Raw genomic sequence first — 20,309 nt, 5'->3', positions numbered from 1 at the left:
TGGTACGGCTCTAGGACCTGAGAGGGTGGTACGGCTCTAGGACCTGAGAGGATGGTACGGCTCTAGGACCTGAGAGGGTGGTACGGCTCTAGGACCTGAGAGGGTGGTACGGCTAGCTCTAGCTCTAGTTGAGACTGGCTAGACATCCGGTTGGATTTAAAACAGGAAAATAATGCGCAAAAGATTACATGCAAACCTTATTTTGTCCCTCCCCTGGATTTTTTTAGACGTAAATGTAGTTTACTGCGGTGGAGAAAACAGGCTGTGGATGATCGCTGCACTATAGTGTCATGTTGGATCAGTGCAACAGGGCGGCTGAACTAAACCTAAATCAAGTCAGACAGTTGTGTCCCAATCGACAACGATAAAAGGCAGAATTTCAAGGCAATATATGTCAGAATTGGCGTTTTTTAATCCCAATTAAACTGCTGATTTAAGGTGTCGTTAATTTATTGATTTTGAAGGCCTCGTCGATGTTTCCTCCACCGGGGAGGCTATCCCATAACACCTTGCGACAAGTAGCGGAAATAATCATATCAATGTCTGAATTAAGGTCCCCGCTTGGGAGAAAATGTTCCAGAGCGAATATAGCGAATAACTTTGAAATGTATGTTTATTTATTTACCAAGTTGTTTAAATGCTCAACAAATTACTTTCATGTGAATTTTTAATTCAGATGTCGAGTCAGTGCTTTTTATCAGCTCGCTAGTCAAGCTAAATTGGCATCGGATCCAAAAACTAGCTGGCAGGCGACCTCTTCCTGCATATCAGCTGTTAAGAGATGAACAACTAAACTAAATCATTGTAAAGTCAGCAATGTGTCATTTGTGAAGACTGATTTTTATTAATTTTTACCCTGAATTGAGGAACTTCCTAGTCAGCTAATAACACATCTATGAACACCTCTTCATCTCACATGTGATTTAAAAAGGTTGAAAATGCAGCTAACCAGCTGTGTTCTGTTCAGTCTCGGCATGTTAGCCAGCCAATTTATTTGACCATTATTACATCAGTCAATCCAGATGGAGATCTCATTGTTCCATTTTACCATCCGAAGGCATCGTATGCAGCCGTCTATATATCGGTATTCCCCGTGGACCGGTTAGTACGTGAAAACATTCTGCTACAAGGCGTCGATTTTCTCCAGAACTCGATTTAATATCGAAGGAGGGAAAAAGCAGAAAGATGTGTGTTAATGAAACACCATTTTCCACCACCACAAGGAGTGTAGCTGATTACATACAATGCCTACAACTTGATCAAGCCTATGAATATGCAAAACTGTTTACGAAACCATTGCACATTAATAAAGGTAGTGGGGGTTCTCAGTAGCTTGAACCAACACTGACATTTGAGCAGTGAGGTTAATTCCCCCTTTATGTTTCCGCTCTGTTCTTCTCAGGGTGAAGCACATCCCACCACATCACCCGGACAGATGTAAAGAAGCTGGGAACCTCCCGACCAACAGGAACATCACCCTCTCAGGAGGTTATTCAGCAACATCACCCTCTCAGGAGGTTAGTCAGGAGTTTATTCAGCAACATCACCCTCTCAGGAGATTAGTCAGCAACATCACCCTCTCAGGAGGTTATTCAGCAACATCAACCTCTCAGGAGGTTATTCAGCAACATCACCCTCTCAGGAGGTTAGTCAGAAGTTTATTCAGCAACATCACCCTCTCAGGAGGTTAGTCAGCAACATCACCCTCTCAGGAGGTTATTCAGCAACATCACCCTCTCAGGAGGTTATTCAGCAACATCACCCTCTCTGGAGGTTATTCAGAAACATCACCCACTCAGGAGGTTAGTCAGGAGTTTATTCAGCAACATCACCCTCTCAGGAGGTTAGTCAGGAGGTTATTCCGCAACATCACCCTCTCAGGAGGTTATTCAGCAACATCACCCTCTCAGGAGGTTAGTCAGGAACATCACCCTCTCAGGAGGTTAGTCAGGAGGTTATTCAGCAACATCACCCTCTCAGGAGGTTAGTCAGCAACATCACCCTCTCAGGAGGTTAGTCAGGAGGTTATTCAGCAACATCACCCTCTCAGGAGGTTAGTCAGGAGGTTATTCAGCAACATCACCCTCTCAGGAGGTTAGTCAGGAGGTTAGTCAGCAACATCACCCTCTCAGGAGGTTATTCAGCAACATCACCCTCTCAGGAGGTTAGTCAGCAACATCACCCTCTCAGGAGGTTAGTCAGGAGGTTATTCAGCAACATCACCCTCTCAGGAGGTTATTCAGCAACATCACCCTCTCTGGAGGTTAGTCAGGAGGTTATTCAGAAACATCACCCTCTCAGGAGGTTATTCAGCAACATCACCCTCTCATGAGGTTAGTCAGGAGGTTATTCAGCAACATCACCCTCTCAGGAGGTTAGTCAGGAAGATCGCCCTCTCAGGAGATTAGTCAGGAGGTTATTCAGCAACATCACCCTCTCAGGAGGTTATTCAGCAACATCACCCTCTCAGGAGGTTAGTCAGGAGTTTATTCAGCAACATCACCCTCTCAGGAGATTAGTCAGCAACATCACCCTCTCAGGAGGTTATTCAGCAACATCAACCTCTCAGGAGGTTATTCAGCAACATCACCCTCTCAGGAGGTTAGTCAGAAGTTTATTCAGCAACATCACCCTCTCAGGAGGTTAGTCAGCAACATCACCCTCTCAGGAGGTTATTCAGCAACATCACCCTCTCAGGAGGTTATTCAGCAACATCACCCTCTCTGGAGGTTATTCAGAAACATCACCCACTCAGGAGGTTAGTCAGGAGTTTATTCAGCAACATCACCCTCTCAGGAGGTTAGTCAGGAGGTTATTCCGCAACATCACCCTTTCAGGAGGTTAGTCAGGAACATCACCCTCTCAGGAGGTTAGTCAGGAGGTTATTCAGCAACATCACCCTCTCAGGAGGTTAGTCAGGAGGTTATTCAGCAACATCACCCTCTCAGGAGGTTAGTCAGGAGGTTATTCCGCATCATCACCCTCTCAGGAGGTTAGTCAGGAACATCACCCTCTCAGGAGGTTAGTCAGGAGGTTATTCAGCAACATCACCCTCTCAGGAGGTTAGTCAGGAGGTTATTCAGCAACATCACCCTCTCAGGAGGTTAGTCAGGAGGTTATTCAGCAACATCACCCTCTCAGGAGGTTAGTCAGGAGGTTATTCAGCAACATCACCCTCTCAGGAGGTTAGTCAGGAGGTTAGTCAGCAACATCACCCTCTCAGGAGGTTATTCAGCAACATCACCCTCTCAGGAGGTTAGTCAGCAACATCACCCTCTCAGGAGGTTAGTCAGGAGGTTATTCAGCAACATCACCCTCTCAGGAGGTTATTCAGCAACATCACCCTCTCAGGAGGTTAGTCAGGAGGTTATTCAGCAACATCACCCTCTCAGGAGGTTATTCAGCAACATCACCCTCTCATGAGGTTAGTCAGGAGGTTATTCAGCAACATCACCCTCTCAGGAGGTTAGTCAGGAAGATCGCCCTCTCAGGAGATTAGTCAGGAGGTTATTCAGCAACATCACCCTCTCAGGAGGTTATTCAGCAACATCACCCTCTCAGGAGGTTAGTCAGGAGTTTATTCAGCAACATCACCCTCTCAGGAGATTAGTCAGCAACATCACCCTCTCAGGAGGTTATTCAGCAACATCAACCTCTCAGGAGGTTATTCAGCAACATCACCCTCTCAGGAGGTTAGTCAGAAGTTTATTCAGCAACATCACCCTCTCAGGAGGTTAGTCAGCAACATCACCCTCTCAGGAGGTTATTCAGCAACATCACCCTCTCAGGAGGTTATTCAGCAACATCACCCTCTCTGGAGGTTATTCAGAAACATCACCCACTCAGGAGGTTAGTCAGGAGTTTATTCAGCAACATCACCCTCTCAGGAGGTTAGTCAGGAGGTTATTCCGCAACATCACCCTCTCAGGAGGTTATTCAGCAACATCACCCTCTCAGGAGGTTAGTCAGGAACATCACCCTCTCAGGAGGTTAGTCAGGAGGTTATTCAGCAACATCACCCTCTCAGGAGGTTAGTCAGCAACATCACCCTCTCAGGAGGTTAGTCAGGAGGTTATTCAGCAACATCACCCTCTCAGGAAATTAGTCAGGAGGTTATTCAGCAACATCACCCTCTCAGGAGGTTAGTCAGGAGGTTATTCCGCAACATCACCCTCTCAGGAGGTTAGTCAGGAACATCACCCTCTCAGGAGGTTAGTCAGGAGGTTATTCAGCAACATCACCCTCTCAGGAGGTTAGTCAGGAGGTTATTCAGCAACATCACCCTCTCAGGAGGTTAGTCAGGAGGTTATTCAGCAACATCACCCTCTCAGGAGGTTAGTTAGTTTAGTAAGGGTCTGGAACGTGAGCCTTCATTCAGCCTTCATTCAGTAAGGGCCTGGAACATGATCCTTCATTCAGTCTTCATTCAACCTTCATTCAGTGAGGGTCTGGAACATGATCCTTCATTCAGTCTTCATTCAGCCTTCATTCAGTGAGGGTCTGGAACAAAACAAAATGTGACTGTCATGAGCCTTCATGTACCCAACAAGCTTTTGAGTGTTGGAGGTTCATCTTCATGATGTCCCTCACTTGGGGATGACTTATTTTGTACAATGGACTGTGTTCTAAGGGTTCACAGATACAGGAAGCCAATAAGAGTTTACATTATTAAAAAGGACAAGTGTCTCTGGTTCTGGTTTGGAGGCTTGGACAGTTCATCTGTCTAATCCCCTGCAAGGAGAAACACAATAATTGTGCTATCCTGGGAGGTCTACCCCGGGGGTTGGTGATAGAGGGGAGGTACGTGCCAGGTACGTTGGCTCCCTCTGCTGGGAGTACCCGGAATGGAGACGCCGACGTTTATGGCAGCAATTAGGGGAGAGTGCCAACCAGCCGTGCAGGCCACATAAACGGAACACTGCAGGGGAGGAAAAGAGGGGCAGGGCGCGAAGCTCCCGGGGTACGGAACTGATTAGGAGGAGGCGGCCCTGAAGAAGGACCGAGCCAACCAGAAGTTATTTTGTTATGTTTATTTTATGATGCCAAGTAAAGGTGTGTTTTCTGATAGAACCTCCCTGTCTCTGTGCACACAAACACAACACCCCACGGGTTTACCACGTAATGTATTCACTTAAATTGTTTAACTTGGGTCAAATGATTCGGGTAGCCTTTCACAAGCTTCACAAAATAAATTGGGTGAATTTTGGCCCATTCCCCCTGACAGAGAGTAACGAGTAATGGAGTCAGGTTTGTAGGCCTCCTTGATCGCACACGCTTTTTCAGTTCTGCCCACAAATTTTCTATGAGATTGAGGTCAGGGCTTTGTGATGGCCATTCCAATACCTTGACTTTGTTGTCCTTAAACCATTTTGTCACATCTTTGGAAGTCTGCTTGGGGTCATTGTCCATTTGGAAGACCCATTTGCGACCAAGTTTTAACTTCTTGACTGATGTCTTGAGATGATCCACATAATTTTCCTTTCCTCATGATGCCATCTATTTTGTGATGTGCACTAGCCCTCCTGCAGCAAAGCACCCCCACAACATGATGCTGCCACCCCATGCTTCACGGTTGGGATGTGTTCTTCGGCTTCCCCCTTTTTCTTCCCAAAACAATTGTCATTATTAAACAGTTACAACAGTTACATTTTTGGTCCCATGGCGTTTATACTTGCATACTATTGTTTGTAAAGATGAATGTGGCATTTGGAAATTGTTCCCAAGGATCAACCAGACTTGTGAAGTTCAACAATTATTTTCTGAGTTCTTGGTTGATTTCTTTTGAGTTTCCCACGATGTCAAGCAAAGAGGCACTTAGTTTGAAGGTAGGCCTTGAAATACATCCACAGGTCCAATTCCAATTGACCCAAATTATGTCAATTAGCCTATCAGAAGCTTCTAAAGCTTCTAATATTTTTCTGGAATTTTCCAAGCTGTTTAAAGGCAGTCAACTTAGTGTATGTAAACTTCTGACCAACTGGAATAGTGATACAGTGAGTTATAAGTGAAATAATCTGTCTGTAAACAGTTGTTGGAAAAATGACTTGTGTCATGCACAAAGTAGATGTCCTAACCGACTTGCCAAAACTATAGTTTGTTAACAAGAAATGTGTGGAGTGGTTGAAAAAACGAGTTTTAATGACCAAGTGTATGTAAACTTCCGACTTCAACTGTATGGAAGAAGGTACTCTGGTCAGATGAGACTCAATTTGAGCTTTTTGGCTATCAAGGAAAATGCCATGTCTGGCGCAAACCAAACACCTCTCATCACCCTAAGAACCACCAGCATGGTGGTGACAGCATCACACTGTGGGGATGTTTTTCATCAGCAGGGACTGGGACACTGGTCAGATTTGAAGGAATGATGGATGGCACTAAATACAGGGAAATTCTTGAGGGAAACCTGTTTCAGTCTTACAGTAATTTGATACTGGGACAGAGGTTCACCTTCCAGCAGGACAATGACCATACTGCTAAAGCAACATTCGAGTGGTTTATGGGGAATCATTTAAATGTCTTAGAATGGCCAAGTCAAAGCCCAGACCTCAATCCAATTGAGAATCTGTGGTTTGACTTAATTAAAGATTGCTGTTCACCAGCGGAACCCATCCAACTTGAAGGAGCTGGAGCAGCTTTGCCTTGAAGAATGGACAACAATCCCAGTGGCTAGATGTGCCAAGTGTCACGCCCTGACCTTAGAGGAGACCTACAAGTGTCACGCCCTGACCTTAGAGGAGACCTACAAGTGTCACGCCCTGACCTTAGAGGAGACCTACAAGTGTCACGCCCTGACCTTAGAGGAGACCTACAAGTGTCACGCCCTGACCTTAGAGGAGACCTACAAGTGTCACGCCCTGACCTTAGAGGAGACCTACAAGTGTCACGCCCTGACCTTAGAGGAGACCTACAAGTGTCACGCCCTGACCTTAGAGGAGACCTACAAGTGTCACGCCCTGACCTTAGAGGAGACCTACAAGTGTCACGCCCTGACCTTAGAGGAGACCTACAAGATGTAGGTAAGATGTGAACTGACCGATGTAGCAACTTGCATAGTTCAAAATGAACAGACTCATTTATTCAAAATGAATAGCGAGGCGATTTTGAGGTAAGAAGCGCTTGCGTTCCCCAATAGACTGCTGGAATAGGCTACTGTTGGACGGGGTCACTATTTAAATCACTGAATTAAATCATGTGTGACTCCAGTGATTTCAACATATTTAATGTATCAAATGGCAGTCTGCAATGACATAAATTATTAGGCTACTCGATGGCCAAGAGAGTGTAAGTCTATGGAAGGTTTTGAGAAAGATGAGCCTCCTAGGTTTTGTATTGAAGTTAATATACTGTGGCAGACCAGGGGGTTTGGTCAAGACGTTTTCCACAGATCAGACACGGACAGAGAAGGATTATCTCCGTTTCAAGGGTACTTATTTCAATAATAAATCAACAAGAAAAGGATATGTCTCCCCTATGAGATCCTCTCCGGGACGCCGTCTTCTGGGTTCCGTCTTCTGGGTTCCGTCTTCTGGGTTCCGTCTTCTGGCTGTATCCTGTCGGTCACAAAACTGAACTCCCTGTTACCTCTGCAACTGTCCACAATAACACGGGAGTCCTTTCTTACCCCACTCCCTGTGTGCTCCTCTTCTGGCAGCTTTATGGGCCTTGCACAACTGGTGAGCAATTACTCACCAGCTCCCAATCAGCCCCAATTAGTCCTGGCTGGAGAGCCCATCGAGACCTGGCACGTCCCGCAGATGGAGCCATTGCCTCGCGACGTATACTCCATCCTGTTACCAGGCCTCGATGAGTCTCCCCCTGGTGGCTGACCTGCTGTACTCCACAATACCCAAGGAAGCTAACTGTCCTTTGGCTACACCATGGTGCTACCCTACAGAGTGCTGTTGAGGCTACTGTAGACCTTCATTGCAAAACAGTGTGTTTTAATCAATTACTTGGTAACGTTAATATATTTCGTATAGTTTTATCTTAATAGGATAACCCTTTTTTATGTTCCACTATTTTATTTTATGAAATTCACTGAGGGGGATGATTCTCCCCTTCCACCTCTGAGGAGCATCACACACACACACACACACACACACACACACACACACACACACACACACACACACACACACACACACACACACACACACACACACACACACACACACACACACACACACACACACACACACACACACACACACACACACACACACAGTACAAGTCTGAACTATACACACTTCTGTGGCCCAAATGGCACCCTATTCCCTATATAGTGCCTTCTGTTTGACAAGGTCCGGCACCCTATTCCCTATATAGTGCCCTCTGTTTGACCAGGCTCAATGTAATGCCACAGGGTTCTGGTTGTAAGCAGTGCACTATATAGGGAATGAGATGAAACAGCAAAAATCAAAACAACTCCTACTTTGGTTTATAGTTGAAATATCAGAGGGGTTCTACTGTAGCCTATAGATAAAATATCAGAGAGGTTCTACTGTAGCCTATAGATAAAATATCAGAGAGGTTCTACTGTAGCCTATATATAAAATATCAGAGAGGTTCTACTGTAGCCTATAGATAACATATCAGAGAGGTTCTACTGTAGCCCATAGATAAAATATCAGAGAGGTTCTACTGTAGTCTATAGATAAAATATCAGAGAGGTTCTACTGTAGCCTATAGATAAAATATCAGAGGTTCTACTGTAGCCTATAGATAAAATATCAGAGAGGTTCTACTGTAGCCTATAGATAAAATATCAGAGAGGTTCTACTGTAGCCTATAGATAAAATATCAGAGAGGTTCTACTGTAGCCTATATATAAAATATCAGAGAGGTTCTACTGTAGCCTATAAATAAAATATCAGAGAGGTTCTACTGTAGCCTATAGATCAAATATCAGAGAGGTTCTACTGTAGCCTATAGTTCAAATATCAGAGAGGTTCTACTGTAGCCTATAGATAAAATATCAGAGAGGTTATACTGTAGCCTATAGTTCAAATATCAGAGAGGTTCTACTGTAGCCTATAGATAAAATATCAGAGAGGTTCTACTGTAGCCTATAGATCAAATATCAGAGAGGTTCTACTGTAGCCTATAGTTCAAATATCAGAGAGGTTCTACTGTAGCCTATAGATAAAATATCAGAGAGGTTCTACTGTAGCCTATAGTTCAAATATCAGAGAGGTTCTACTGTAGCCTATAGTTTAAATATCAGAGAGGTTCTACTGTAGCCTATATATAAAATATCAGAGAGATTCTACTGTAGCCTATAGATCAAATATCAGAGAGGTTCTACTGTAGCCTATAGTTCAAATATCAGAGAGGTTCTACTGTAGCCTATAGATAAAATATCAGAGAGGTTCTACTGTAGCCTATAGTTCAAATATCAGAGAGGTTCTACTGTAGCCTATAGATAAAATATCAGAGGTTCTACTGTAGCCTATAGATCAAATATCAGAGGTTCTACTGTAGCCTATAGATCAAATATCAGAGAGGTTCTACTGTAGCCTATAGATAAAATATCAGAGGTTCTACTGTAGCCTATAGTTCAAATATCAGAGAGGTTCTACTGTAGTCTATAGTTGAAATATCAGAGAGGTTCTACTGTAGTCTATAGTTGAAATATCAGAGAGGTTCTACTGTAGCCTATAGTTCAAATATCAGAGAGGTTCTACTGTAGCCTATAGATAAAATATCAGAGAGGTTCTACTGCAGCCTATATATAAAATATCAGAGAGGTTCTACTGTAGCCTATAGATCAAATATCAGAGAGGTTCTACTGTAGCCTATATATAAAATATCAGAGAGATTCTACTGTAGCCTATAGATCAAATATCAGAGGTTCTACTGTAGCCTATAGTTCAAATATCAGAGAGGTTCTACTGTAGCCTATAGATAAAATATCAGAGAGGTTCTACTGTAGCCTATAGTTCAAATATCAGAGAGGTTCTACTGTAGCCTATAGATAAAATATCAGAGGTTCTACTGTAGCCTATAGATAAAATATCAGAGGTTCTACTGTAGCCTATAGTTCAAATATCAGAGAGGTTCTACTGTAGCCTATAGATAAAATATCAGAGGTTCTACTGTAGCCTATAGTTCAAATATCAGAGAGGTTCTACTGTAGTCTATAGTTGAAATATCAGAGAGGTTCTACTGTAGTCTATAGTTGAAATATCAGAGAGGTTCTACTGTAGCCTATAGTTCAAATATCAGAGAGGTTCTACTGTAGCCTATAGATAAAATATCAGAGAGGTTCTACTGCAGCCTATATATAAAATATCAGAGAGGTTCTACTGTAGCCTATAGATCAAATATCAGAGAGGTTCTACTGTAGCCTATATATAAAATATCAGAGAGATTCTACTGTAGCCTATAGATCAAATATCAGAGGTTCTACTGTAGCCTATAGTTCAAATATCAGAGAGGTTCTACTGTAGCCTATAGTTCAAATATCAGAGAGGTTCTACTGTAGCCTATAGATAAAATATCAGAGAGGTTCTACTGTAGCCTATAGATAAAATATCAGAGAGGTTCTACTGTAGCCTATAGTTCAAATATCAGAGAGGTTTTACTGTAGCCTATAGATAAAATATCAGAGAGGTTCTACTGTAGCCTATAGTTCAAATATCAGAGAGGTTCTACTGTAGCCTATAGTTCAAATATCAGAGAGATTCTACTGTAGCCTATAGTTCAAATATCAGAGAGGTTCTACTGTAGTCTATAGTTGAAATATCAGAGAGGTTCTACTGTAGCCTATAGTTCAAATATCAGAGAGGTTCTACTGTAGCCTATAGATAAAATATCAGAGAGGTTCTACTGCAGCCTATAGATAAAATATCAGAGAGGTTCTACTGTAGCCTATAGATCAAATATCAGAGAGGTTCTACTGTAGCCTATAGATCAAATATCAGAGAGGTTCTACTGTAGCCTATAGTTCAAATATCAGAGAGGTTCTACTGTAGTCTATAGATAAAATATCAGAGAGGTTCTACTGTAGCCTATAGATCAAATATCAGAGAGGTTCTACTGTAGCCTATAGTTCAAATATCAGAGATGTTAATGTATAGAAAATATCGTACATGGACAAAAAATACAACGAAAAACATTAACATCCCAAATGGCATCTTATTCCCCATTGGCCCTGGTCATAAGTAGTGAACCCTATTCCCCATTGGCCCTGGTCATAAGTAGTGAACCCTATTCCCCATTGGCCCTGGTCATAAGTAGTGAACCCTATTCCCCATTGGCCCTGGTCATAAGTAGTGAACCCTATTCCCCATTGGCCCTGGTCATAAGTAGTGCACCCTATTCCCCATTGGCCCTGGTCATAAGTAGTGCACCCTATTCCCCATTGGCCCTGGTCATAAGTAGTGCACCCTATTCCCCATTGGCCCTGGTCATAAGTAGTGAACCCTATTCCCCATTGGCCCTGGTCATAAGTAGTGAACTCTATTCCCCATTGACCCTGGTCATAAGTAGTGCACCCTATTCCCCATTGGCCCTGGTCATAAGTAGTGCACCCTATTCCCCATTGGCCCTGGTCATAAGTAGTGCACCCTATTCCCCATTGGCCCTGGTCATAAGTAGTGCACCCTATTCCCCATTGACCCTGGTCATAAGTAGTGCACCCTATTCCCCATTGGTCCTGGTCATAAGTAGTGCACCCTATTCCCCATTGGCCCTGGTCATAAGTAGTGCACCCTATTCCCCATTGGCCCTGGTCATAAGTAGTGCACCCTATTCCCCATTGGCCCTGGTCATAAGTAGTGCACCCTATTCCCCATTGGCCCTGGTCATAAGTAGTGCACCCTATTCCCCATTGGCCCTGGTCATAAGTAGTGCACCTTATTCCCCATAAAGTAGTGCACCTTATAGTGTCTAGTGGAGGCTAGGAGGCTACATAGACTGTAGACAGAGTCTCTAGTAGAGGCTACATAGCCTCTAGTGGAAACTACAGAGTCTGTAGTGGAGGCTTGGAGGCTACAAAGACTCTAGTGAAGGCTAGTTAACCCACTGTTCCGAGGCCGTCATTGAAAATAAGAATTTGTTCTTAACTGACCTGCCAAGTTAAATAAAGGTTACATTTTTTTATTGCTAAATAATTTCACATAGTGGTCACCACAATTGGTCAGCATATAAAAGTGGGTGTGAAGACTTACAAATTATTTCAACACTGAGCAGATAGACATCAAGGGAGGGGAAGAAACTAAAGAGACCCTGGACAAGGGCCCCATCAGAGACGTGGGCATGGGCCCCATCAGAGAGGTGGTCATGGGCCCTGGTCATAAGTCAGAGAGGTTGACATGGGCCCCATCAAAGAGGTCAGAGAGGTGGACATGGGCCCCATCAAAGAGGTCAGAGAGGTGGACATGGGCCCCATCAACGAGGTCAGAGAGGTGGACATGGGCCCCATCAAAGAGGTCAGAGAGGTGGACATGGGCCCCATCAAAGAGGTCAGAGAGGTGGACATGGGCCCCATCAAAGAGGTCAGAGAGGTGGACATGGGCCCCATCAAAGAGGTCAGAGAGGTGGACATCAAAGAGGTCAGAGAGGTTGGGTCCCATCAAAGAGGTCAGAGAGGTGGACATGGGCCCCATCAAAGAGGTCAGAGAGGTGGGCCCCATCAAAGAGGTCAGAGAGGTGGACATGGTCCCCATCAAAGAGGTCAGAGAGGTGGACATGGTCCCCATCAAAGAGGTCAGAGAGGTGGGCCCCATCAAAGAGGTCAGAGAGGTGGACATGGTCCCCATCAAAGAGGTCAGAGAGGTGGGCCCCATCAAAGAGGTCAGAGAGGTGGGCCCCATCAACGAGGTGAGAGAGGTGGACATGGGCCCCACCAAAGAGGTCAGAGAGGTGGGCCCCATCAACGAGGTCAGAGAGGTGGACATGGGCCCCATCAAAGAGGTCAGAGAGGTGGACATGGGCCCCATCAACGAGGTCAGAGAGGTGGACATCAAAGAGGTCAGAGAGGTTGGGTCCCATCAAAGAGGTCAGAGAGGTGGACATGGGCCCCATCAAAGAGGTCAGAGAGGTGGGCCCCATCAAAGAGGTCAGAGAGGTGGACATGGTCCCCATCAAAGAGGTCAGAGAGGTGGACATGGTCCCCATCAAAGAGGTCAGAGAGGTGGGCCCCTTCAAAGAGGTCAGAGAGGTGGACATGGTCCCCATCAAAGAGGTCAGAGAGGTGGGCCCCATCAAAGAGGTCAGAGAGGTGGGCCCCATCAAAGAGGTCAGAGAGGTGGGCCCCATCAACGAGGTCAGAGAGGTGGACATGGGTCCCACCAAAGAGGTCAGAGAGTGTGGGCCCCATCAACGAGGTGAGAGAGGTGGACATGGGCCCCACCAAAGAGGTCAGAGAGGTGGGCCCCATCAACGAGGTCAGAGAGGTGGACATGGGCCCCACCAAAGAGGTCAGAGAGGTGGGCCCCATCAACGAGGTCAGAGAGGTGGACATGGGCCCCACCAAAGAGGTCAGAGAGGTGAGCCCCATCAACGAGGTCAGAGAGGTGGACATGGGCCCCACCAAAGAGGTCAGAGAGGTGGGCCCCATCAACGAGGTCAGAGAGGTGGACATGGGCCCCATCAAAGAGGTCAGAGAGGTGGACATGGGCCCCATCAACGAGGTCAGAGAGGTGGACATGGGCCCCATCAACGAGGTCAGAGAGGTGGGCCCCATCAACGAGGTCAGAGAGGTGGACATGGGCCCCATCAACGAGGTCAGAGAGGTGGACATGGGCCCCATCAAAGAGGTCAGAGAGGTGGACATGGGCCCCATCAAAGAGGTCAGAGAGGTGGACATGGGCCCCATCAAAGAGGTCAGAGAGGTGGACATGGGCCCCACCAAAGAGGTCAGAGAGGTGGACATGGGCCCCATCAACGAGGTCAGAGAGGTGGACATGGGCCCCATCAACGAGGTCAGAGAGGTGGGCCCCATCAACGAGGTCAGAGAGGTGGACATGGGCCCCATCAACGAGGTCAGAGAGGTGGACATGGGCCCCATCAAAGAGGTCAGAGAGGTGGACATGGGCCCCATCAAAGAGGTCAGAGAGGTGGACATGGGCCCCATCAAAGAGGTCAGAGAGGTGGACATGGGCCCCATCAAAGAGGTCAGAGAGGTGGACATGGTCCCCATCAAAGAGGTCAGAGGTCCCCAGAGGTCAGAGAGGTGGACATGGGCCCCATCAAAGAGGTCAGAGAGGTGGACATGGTCCCCATCAACGAGGTCAGAGAGGTGGACATGGGCCCCATCAAAGAGGTCAGAGAGGTGGACATGGGCCCCATCAAAGAGGTCAGAGAGGTGGACATGGGCCCCATCAAAGAGGTCAGAGAGGTGGACATGGTCCCCATCAACGAGGTCAGAGAGGTGGACATGGGCCCCATCAAAGAGGTCAGAGAGTTGGGCCCCATCAACGAGGTAGACGTCAGAGAGATGGAGGCAGATGGCAGGGAACTGTTGTGTCAAATGTAGTACGGGCCTTCGTCGTTGACCAGGTGGTAAACAGAGGCCTTAACATGGCAGGGAACTGTTGTGTCTAATGTAGTCCTTCGTCGTTGACCAGGTGGTAAACAGAGGCCTTAACATGGCAGGGAACTGTTGTGTCTAATGTAGTCCTTCGTCGTTGACCAGGTGGTAAACAGAGGCCTTAACATGGCAGGGAACTGTTGTGTCTAATGTAGGCCTTCGTCGTTGACCCGGTGGTAAACCTTAACATGGCAGAGGCTGACACATTAGTTCCGTCCAATCTGAAAAAATTCCATCATGAGAATATTTTGCCGAGAAAAGCGGTAAGTCTGCAGGATATGCACGATTCCTTACCATTATATTTACAGTCAATTACATATTGTAATGCGTGTAAATTCACAAAACGTTACAGTGTGATCTATTGACAGTATTCTCTGTTCTACCCTCAGAATAGACAGAAGACCCCATGGTGGGCGTGGTCGTGTGCGGCCCGACCAGCAGGTGTGGGCCGTGGTGGAAATGGGTGAGGGCCAGGGGAAATGGGTGAGGGCCAGGGGAAATGGGTGAGGGCCAGGGGAAATGGGTGAGGGCCAGGGGAAATGGGTGAGGGCCAGGGGAAATGGGTGAGGGCCAGGGGAAATGGGTGAGGGCCGTGGTGGAAATGGGTGAGGGCCAGGGGAAATGGGTGAGGGCCAGGGGAAATGGGTTAGGGCCAGGGGAAATGGGTGAGGGCCAGGGGAAATGGGTGAGGGCCAGGGGAAATGGGTGAGGGCCGTGGTGGAAATGGGTGAGGGCCAGGGGAAATGGGTGAGGGCCAGGGGAAATGGGTGAGGGCCAGGGGAAATGGGTGAGGGCCAGGGGAAATGGGTGAGGGCCGTGGTGGAAATGGGTGAGGGCCAGGGGAGATGGGTGAGGGCCAGGGGAAATGGGTGAGGGCCAGGGGAAATGGGTGAGGGCCAGGGGAAATGGGTGAGGGCCAGAGGAAATGGGTGAGGGCCAGAGGAAATAACATGCGGCAGTCTGATATAAAGCTGGCCATTGAGGAGAACGATGCCACCCTTTACCAATGTGGTATCCATCAGCCTACCATCCATCAGCCTACCATCCATCAGCCTGCCATCCATCAGCCTGCCACCCATCAGCCTGCCATCCATCAGCCTGCCACCCATCAGCCTACCATCCATCAGCCTGCCACCCATCAGCCTGCCATCCATCAGCCTACCATCCATCAGCCTGCCACCCATCAGCCTACCATCCATCAGCCTACCATCCATCAGCCTACCATCCATCAGCCTACCATCCATCAGCCTGCCATCCATCAGCCTGCCCTCCATCAGCCTGCCATCCATCAGCCTACCATCCATCAGCCTACCATCCATCAGCCTACCATCCATCAGCCTACCATCCATCAGCCTATCATCCATCAGCCTGCCATCCATCAGCCTGCCCTCCATCAGCCTGCCATCCATCAGCCTGCCACCCATCAGCCTGCCCTCCATCAGCCTACCATCCATCAGCCTGCCACCCATCAGCCTGCCTTTAGAAGAGTCAGAGAAACAACGACCGGGTGAAACAACTGCAGGGCGGAGTATGTCCAGGGTACAGCACTATATACTGTATTACTGTTACTATTAATGCACCTTCTACTTCACAATATCATACTGGTATTATACTGTTAAAATAAGAACCGCAATGTATTTTTAGAGGGTGATGGTGCTTGATGTTGCTGGGAACCATCACAACTATACAGTGGGGAGATACACTCACAAAGCATGTAGAGGTCTGTAATTTTTATCACAACTAGCTCACTTTAATCATGGAAATGGATGGAAATTGATAAAAAATGTATCACTAGCCACTTTAAACAATGCCACTTAATATAATGTATATACTGTACTCTATATCATCTACTGCATCTTGCTATCTTTATGTAATACATGTATCACTAGCCACTTTAAACAATGCGCTTTTATGTTTACATACCCTATATTACTCATCTCATATGTACAATGGGGAGAACAAGTATTTGATACACTGCCGATTTTGCAGGTTTTCCTACTTACAAAGCATGTGGAGGTCTGTAATTGTTTATCATAGGTACACTTCAACTATGAGAGACGGAATCTAAAACAAAAATCCAGAAGATCACATTGTATGATTTTTAAGTAATTAATTTGCATTGTATTGTTTGACATAAGTATTTGATACATCAGAAAAGCAGAACTTAATATTTGGTACAGAAACCTTTGTTTGCAATTACAGAGATCATACGTTTCCTGTAGTTCTTGACCAGGTTTGACCTAGCGGGCTTCAACCTGGCCAAAACTCTGCGCCCTGGGCAGGACCTCATCGGCCAAATGGGCGTCCATCTAAGTGCCTGAACAACGTGGGAGGAAACATCTCCATGTGTGCTGCTATCTCTGAAGATGTGTGTGGTATCTCTGAAGATGTGTGTGCTACCTCTGAAGATGTGTGTGGTATCTCTGAAGATGTGTGTGGTATCTCTGAAGATGTGTGTGGTATCTCTGAAGATGTGTGTGGTATCTCTGAAGATGTGTGTGGTACCTCTGAAGATGTGTGTGCTATCTCTGAAGATGTGTGTGGTATCTCTGAAGATGTGTGTGGTACCTCTGAAGATGTGTGTGGTATCTCTGAAGATGTGTGTGGTATCTCTGAAGATGTGTGTGGTATCTCTGAAGATGTGTGTGGTATCTCTGAAGATGTGTGTGGTATCTCTGAAGATGTGTGTGGTATCTCTGAAGATGTGTGTGGTATCTCTGAATATGTGTGTGCTATCTCTGAAGATGTGTGTGCTATCTCTGAAGAGGTGTGTGGTATCTCTGAAGATGTGTGTGGTATCTCTGAAGAGGTGTGTGGTATCTCTGAAGATGTGTGTGGTATCTCTGAAGAGGTGTGTGGTATCTCTGAAGAGGTGTGTGGTATCTCTGAAGATGTGTGTGGTATCTCTGAAGATGTGTGTGGTATCTCTGAAGATGTGTGTCTCTGAGGATGTGTGTATCTCTGAAGATGTGTGTGAATCTCTGAAGATGTGTGTGCTATCTCTGAAGATGTGTGTGCTATCTCTGAAGATGTGTGTGCTATCTCTGAGGATGTGTGTGCTATCTCTGAAGATGTGTGTGGTATCTCTGAAGATGTGTGTGGTATCTCTGAAGATGTGTGTGCTATCTCTGAAGATGTGTGTGGTATCTCTGAAGATGTGTGTGGTATCTCTGAGGATGTGTGTGGTATCTCTGAGGATGTGTGTGGTATCTCTGAGGATGTGTGTGGTATCTCTGAAGATGTGTGTGGTATCTCTGAAGATGTGTGTGCTATCTCTGAAGATGTGTGTGCTATCTCTGAAGATGTGTGTGCTATCTCTGAGGATGTGTGTGCTATCTCTGAAGATGTGTGTGGTATCTGAAGATGTGTGTGGTATCTCTGAAGATGTGTGTGGTATCTCTGAAGATGTGTGTGGTATCTCTGAGGATGTGTGTGGTATCTCTGAGGATGTGTGTGGTATCTCTGAGGATGTGTGTGGTATCTCTGAAGATGTGTGGTATCTCTGAGGCTGCACACTTCATTGTGTTCCTCAATGAAATGGAGCCTGTCAAGGTCAAGGGTCACCTATGTCACCGTGTGGGACAATGTCAGGTTACACCATGCAGAGGTGGTTCAGGCATGTTTTTCGGGGACCACCCCTGATTCGTGACTCGATACCTGCCCCCTTCCGATACTCTCCTTCCGTCCACACTATTGGGGATTTGTTTCTCAGCTTGGAGGTGGAAGGTGTACGATCGGCGTGTCACCCTCCTGCTGGTCATGGATGAGGCAGGAGACAACATCAATGCAGACTAACGTCAAGCTTGGATTCACCGAAAGGTACATTCACTGTGATGTGGATGAGAATTTACAGTCAAATGCTCAAGACAGGCTGGATGCAAATGAATGCCTGCTAAACATGATGTTTCTGTCATTTCATACATTTAATTGGTTTTACATTTAATTTAATTTATTTTTCTTACATTTGATTACAGACACTACACCTACTGCATGTTGCAAATATATCTGAAAAATTAAAATACACATTTTACATGAATGATTGTAGAGGATGTCTTCATTTATCACGCCTTTGATTACACATTGGATAGATAATATGGAAATTATAGATTTTTCTGTCAATTTTGTTGGATAATGTAAGTGTAAGTTACAGCACTGTAGCAAATTACTTACATTGTTCGCTATTTGATTTAATTAACTGGTAGTTAAAACGACTAAAATAATAAAATATAACATTATGTTGTGTTTTGGTGATTTAAATCAACGTTCTCATTTTATTTCACATTTAAAAGTAACATTTTGAATCGATGGTTGTTTGGCGAGAGATGTTTATAATCGAAATGACAGGTCACAATGACAGGTCACAACGACAGGTCACAATGACAGGTCACAATGAGAGGTCACAATGAGAGATCACAACGAGAGGTCACAACAAGAGGTCACAATGACAGGTCACAATGACAGGTCAGAATGACAGGTCACAAAGACAGGTCACAACGAGAGGTCACAACGAGAGGTCACAATGACAGGTCACAACGACAGGTCACAATGACAGGTCACAATGAGAGGTCACAATGAGAGGTCACAGCGACAGGTCACAATGAGAGGTCACAACGAGAGGTCACAACGACAGGTCACAATGACAGGACACAATGACAGGTCACAATGACAGGTCACAATGACAGGTCACAATGAGAGATCACAATGACAGGTCACAATGACAGGTCACAACGAGAGGTCACAACGAGAGGTCACAACAAGAGGTCACAATGACAGGTCACAATGACAGGTCAGAACGACAGGTCACAAAGACAGGTCACAACAACAGGTCACAATGACAGGTCACAATGAGAGGTCACAATGAGAGGTCACAACGACAGGTCACAATGAGAGGTCACAACGAGAGGTCACAACGACAGGTCACAATGACAGGACACAATGACAGGTCACAATGACAGGTCACAATGAGAGGTCACAATGACAGGTCACAATGACAGGTCACAACGACAGGTCACAACGACAGGTCACAATGAGAGGTCACAAGGACAGGTCACAATGACAGGTCACAATGACAGGTAAAAATGACAGGTCACAATGACAGGTAAAAATGACAGGTCACAATGACAGGTCACAACGACAGGTCACTATGACAGGTAAAAATGACAGGTCACAACGACAGGTCACAATGACAGGTAAAAACGACAGGTCACAATGACAGGTAAAATGACAGGTCACAATGACAGGTCACAATGACAGGTCACAATGACAGGTCACAACGACAGGTCACAATGACAGGTCACAATGACAGGTCACAACGACAGGTCACAACGACAGGTCACAATGACAGGTCACAATGAGAGGTCACAATGACAGATCACAATGACAGGTCACAATGAGAGGTCACAATGACAGGTCACAACGACAGGTCACAATGACAGGTCACAATGACAGGTCACAACGAGAGGTCACAACGAGAGGTCACAACGACAGGTCACAATGACAGGTCACAACGACATGTCACAATGACAGGTCACAACGACAGGTCACAATGACAGGTCACAATGACAGGTCACAACGACAGGTCACAACGACAGGTCACAATGACAGGTCACAATGAGAGGTCACAATGACAGGTCACAATGACAGGTCACAATGAGAGGTCACAATGAGAGGTCACAATGAGAGGTCACAATGAGAGCTCACAATGAGAGGTCACAATGACAGGTCACAATGACAGGTCACAATGACAGGTCACAACGACAGGTCACAATGAGAGGTC

Source organism: Oncorhynchus gorbuscha, linkage group LG21 (assembly GCF_021184085.1).
Source record: "Oncorhynchus gorbuscha isolate QuinsamMale2020 ecotype Even-year linkage group LG21, OgorEven_v1.0, whole genome shotgun sequence".
Classification (NCBI taxonomy): Eukaryota; Metazoa; Chordata; class Actinopteri; order Salmoniformes; family Salmonidae; genus Oncorhynchus; species Oncorhynchus gorbuscha.
Note: the sequence above shows the minus strand (reverse complement) of the source record.